The sequence below is a fragment of the Cervus elaphus genome, chromosome 18, assembly GCF_910594005.1.
Source record: "Cervus elaphus chromosome 18, mCerEla1.1, whole genome shotgun sequence".
Taxonomy (NCBI): Eukaryota; Metazoa; Chordata; class Mammalia; order Artiodactyla; family Cervidae; genus Cervus; species Cervus elaphus.
The window spans coordinates 104,435,399-104,440,504 of record NC_057832.1 but is presented as its reverse complement, the minus strand read 5'-3'; the positions used below and the strand labels follow the sequence as shown (position 1 = coordinate 104,440,504).

The following is a 5,106-nucleotide window of genomic DNA, read 5'->3' as shown; positions in this document are numbered from 1 at the left end:
AAGGGATCTCTTTCTTCTTACAAAGCCAGCAATCCCATTATTGCTTCAATGTCATGATCTAATCTGCTGGGGTGGTAGCTTTTACAAATCTCATCTTCAAAACAGTGTTTCTAAACTATTGGTTGAAAAATTCACAAACCAACATAAAATATATTCTATTCTCTCCAGTTTTAACTTATGTTGTTCTTCCTATCCAACGATTTTTGATTCATTTATTCAATCATTCAATTAACAAGTATTGACTTAGCCAAGACTCCTATCTGCATCACACTGCCAAGTACAGACATGATGATGGAGCACATTTGAGACAGATAAAGAATATTTAAAAGGCTCCTGCTCCTCCCGCCGCCGCCCTGAGTCACTGCCTGCGTAGCTCGGGCCGCCCGGCTCCCCGCACTCGCCACCGGAGAGCTGAGCTGGAAAACGAAATCTGTCATTTTTTAAAATATTTGGCATTTGTACAACATGGCAGACATCTACAACAAAGAACAGTCTGAACTTGATCAAGATTTGGATGATGTTGAAGAAGTAGAAGAAGAAGAGACTGGTGAAGAAACAAAAATCAAAGCGCGTCAGCTGACTGTTCAGATGATGCAAAATCCTCAGATTCTTGCAGCCCTTCAAGAAAGACTTGATGGTCTGGTAGAAACACCAACAGGATACATTGAAAGCCTGCCTACGGTAGTTAAAAGGCGGGTGAATGCTCTTAAAAACCTTCAAGCTAAATGTGCGCTGATAGAAGCCAAATTCTATGAGGAAGTTCATGATCTTGAAAGAAAGTATGCTGTTCTTTATCAGCCTCTGTTTGATAAGCGATTTGAGATCATTAATGCCATTTATGAACCTACAGAAGAAGAAAGTGAGTGGAAACCAGATGAGGAAGATGAAATTTCAGAGGAGCTAAAAGAAAAGACCAAGATTGAAGATGAGAGAAAGGATAAAGAAAAAGAAGATCCCAAGGGAATTCCTGAGTTTTGGTTGACAGTTTTTAAGAAAGTTGACTTGTTCAGTGATATGGTTCAGGAACATGATGAACCTATTCTGAAGCGCTTGAAATATATTAAAGTGAAGTTCTCAGATGCTGGTCAACCTATGAGTTTTGTCTTAGAATTTCACTTTGAACCCAATGAATATTTCACAAATGAAGTGTTGACAAAGACATAAAGGATGAGGTCAGAACCAGATGATTCTGATCCCTTTTCTTTTGATGGACCAGAAATTATGGGTTGTACAGGGTGCCAGATAGATTGGAAAAAAGGGAAGAATGTCACTTTGAAAATGATTAAGAGGAAGCAGAAACACAAGGGACGTGGGACAGTTCGTACTGTGACCAAAACAGTTTCTAATGACTCTTTCTTTAATTTTTTTGCCCCTCCTGAAGTTCCTGAGAGTGGAGATCTGGATGATGATTCTGAAGCTATCCTCGCTGCAGACTTTGAAATTGGTCACTTTTTACATGAGTATATAATCCCAAGATCAGTGTTATACTTTACTGGAGAAGCTATTGAAGATGATGACGATGATTATGATGAAGAAGGTGAAGAAGCGGATGAGGAAGGGGAAGAAGAAGGAGATGAGGAAAATGATCCAGACTATGACCCAAAGAAGGATCAAAATCCAGCAGAGTGTAAGCAGCAGTGAAGCAGGATGTATGTGGCCTTGAGGATAACCTGCTGCTTCCCTGGAAAGGATGAATTTACATCATTTGATGTAAGTTTTTTGTTGTTTGTTTGCTCATTTTTGTTTTTGCAGCCTAAAATAAAAATGTCATGTAATTAAAAAAAAAAAAAAAGAATATTTAAAAGGAAGAGTCATCCAGAATTTGTCAGACTCTCCCTCCAGCATTATGGAAAGAGGATCCACCCACTGGCCGGCAGGCATAGGTCAGTGTGCTCAGCTCGGGTCTTAGTTGAAAAGCAAGTGCTGGCTCAGTAGCTGTGGCTCATGGGCTTAGCTGCCATGCAGCACGGGAGATCTTCCTGGAGCAGGGATCGAACCTGTGTCCCCTGCATTGGCAAGTGGATTCTTAACCACTGGACCACCAGGGAAGCCCCTTACCCAGATTTGGATACTAGTTTCTTTTATAGATTACAGAGGGGGAGGTGAAGAAAGTAAAGTAAAAAAAAGGCAAAAACTATTTACAAATATTTCCTGGTTCTGGCCAGACTGCAGAGGGATTGCATTAATTTCTTTGCAGCCATCCATAAGTGGGCCTGGTCAGGATGTTTCCCCTGAGCTAAACAACAGTATTTTAGCTTAATGCTCAGGCCTGGGAGGCAGGTGTCCCAGAGATGAGCCATTGTGTATACTTTAAGCTATAGGCAACATTCCTTTGTGATTAACTTTCAGCAAAAGCAATAGAATACAAAGGTTAAAGTAAAAGAAACAGATTCAATATGGAGTCAGATTTGTTTTTCCCTATTACAAAAGGATCAGAATGCCATGTGATCACAGTATACAGAACTGAGACCACTAGGTAGAAGATATATACTGATAGTCGTGTCCAACTTTTTGTGACCTCACAGACTTTGGCCCACTGACCGTGGAATTCTCCAGGCAAGAATACTGGAGTGGGTAGCCATTCCCTTCTCCACGGGATCTTCTCAATCCAGGGATGGAACCCAGGTATCCTGCATTGCAAGCAGATTCTTTACCATCTGAACTACCAGGGAAGCCCTCAGAAGATATAGGAAGGCATATTATGCCTCAACATAAGAAAGACCTCTCTTAACACAAGATTTTCCTGAATACTAGTTGTCAGAAGTGAATTCCTGGTCACCAGAGGAGGCTGGGCATTAGCCAGACTGAGAAGTTGAAGGCCTGGAAGATATTCAGTGCTTCTAAAGCCCCACCAGCCTCGATAGCCTGTGAGTCTAGTCTGGCTGGCACCAGGTGAATCTCTTAAATCAGTCCTATCGTTTCCGCCACAACCCAAAACACACAGATGCACTTTAGCCTTGGGGCTCCCTCAGCTGCTGGCTCTGGCCTACCTCATACAGAGAAGCAGGGCATAGCTCCAGGGAGACAAACCTATTTGTTCAGCAGAACTTGTAGAGCATACAGCTGTGAATAGACTGCTTATCGTCTGGTAGATTTGCAAACAGAGGAAGAGCAAAGAGCGTTTGGGTCACCAGGTCACCAGCCAGTTCTACAAAGATTAACCCCCTGCAGTGGCTGACCAACAGTGCATCCTAAACTTCAGACAGAAGAGATCAAGACGATAACAGGAGGACGCAATCTGTGCTCCAGACAGAGGAAAGGAAGACGATAATAGGATGTCCCGTGCCTCCAACATACGGGCCCCTTAGAGAGTTAGATGTATATCTCAGGAAGAACTTTGATGAATCCGGCTTCTTGCATGTTCCCATACATAGTAAAGCACTAAAATCACTGACTTGAGCTATCTGTTGTTTGGACTGGTGTTGCTGCCAAAATCTTGGATTTCTCTGCCCCCTGGAGCAGAATAAGAAAATATGGAGACAGAGTCTCAAGGAAATAGGAAGATAGCCTTAATCCTCAAGCCTGCAGAGGAGAGAACACAGTAGCTTTCTGCCTCAAGAACTGTGTCTCCCCTCCTTGGGGAATCAAGGGGATCATATAGTTGGGACTCACAGTCAGGGGTTGGCAATAAAGAGCCAAGATGTAAGGTAAGGATCCTGTATTCTTCTTTATTTTTGAATTGTATCAAAACAGTCAATAGGCTGGCATCAGTTGGCCTGGTAATTTGAGTCTGGCAGTTGGTCCCGGTAGTAAGTCCATTGTCCTTTGTGGCTTGCATTGCAACTTTCTTTCTGTAATGCCAAAAGAGGGAAAAACAAACTACAAGCGGGGGGAAGGGGGGGTTGCAGAGAGAGTGCTGTCAAGTCCAGCATCAGGATGTGACTAGCATAAAGTTAGAAGATAATAGATGCGGAGTGTGGCTCATGCAGAGTTAGAAGGTAACAGGTACATAAGTGCAGGATGTAGTTTACACAACAGGTTGAAAGGTCGGGGCATGCCCCAGAAAAAGTGTCACAAGGCAAATTCCGGAGGCTGGCTAACTTCCGGGGACCGACCCCCTGCAGCCTGGTCCAATCAGGTACCGACCCGGAGCCCTCGGACACTGACCGCCGCTGTAGCCCGCGCTTTCTTCCTTATATGAAAAGACCTGGCTTGGACGCCGGCCCTGGCTATAAAACCCCTCCCCACCCCTCATACCTCGCAGACTCCCTTTGTCTCCTCACTCACCTGCCCCTGGGAGTTCTGCCCGCGCGACCGCTCAATAAAGGCCTTCATCAACGGTCCTTAGAGGCGGCTTTTTTCCTCCCGTGGCGTTTTTCTAACACAGGTTAGTCTTCTGAAAAGAAGGAAACTTTCTTATCAATGCAGACAGTAGATCAGGAACAGTTAAAGTAGAGAAGGACTCAAAAGGCAAAAGAGAAAGAGAAAATTGTTTTTTTATTTCACTGCAACACTAGCAGCAATCATTTATCAAGATGCATACTTGACTGCATGGATTCCCCTGTCAAAAAAAAATATATATATGAACTATCATCCCTCCTACCTCTTAGAAGTAGTTTCTCAGAGCTATGAAGAGGCCATAGTCTCCTGGGCTATAGTCCTCAGTAAGATGCTGAATATAACTTAACTTACAAACCTCATGTTGCACAGTTATCTTTCAGTTTACAGATTCACGAGGTTGATAATTAGAATGAAGCAAAGGTGCCTCAGTGGTAAAAGAATTTGCCTGCCAATGCAGAAGTCCCAGGAGATACCAGTTGGATCCCTGGGTTGGGAAGATCCCTTGGAGAAGGAAATGGCAACCCACTCTAGTATCTTTGCCTGGAGAATTGCATGGACAGAGAAGCCTGGCTGGATACAGACCATGATGTCATAAAGAGCTGGACAAGACTGAATATGCACACAAAGCAAATATTTGGGTTTCCCAGGTGGTGCTAGTGGTAAAGAACCTGCCTACCAATGCAAGAGACATAAGAGACTTGAGTTTGATCCCTGGGTTGGGAAGATCCCAAAAAGGGCATGGCAACCCACTCCAGTATTCTTGCCTGGAGAATTCCATAAACAGAGGAGCCTGGCGGGTTACAGTGTACAGGGTGGCAAAGAGTC

General features: G+C 43.8%; 1 pseudogene; it reads left to right on the top strand.

Moving 5' to 3' along the window:
- Positions 1 to 372: 372 nt before the first annotated feature.
- LOC122674325 lies at positions 373 to 1,666 on the top strand (annotated as a pseudogene).
- Positions 1,667 to 5,106: the final 3,440 nt, after the last annotated feature.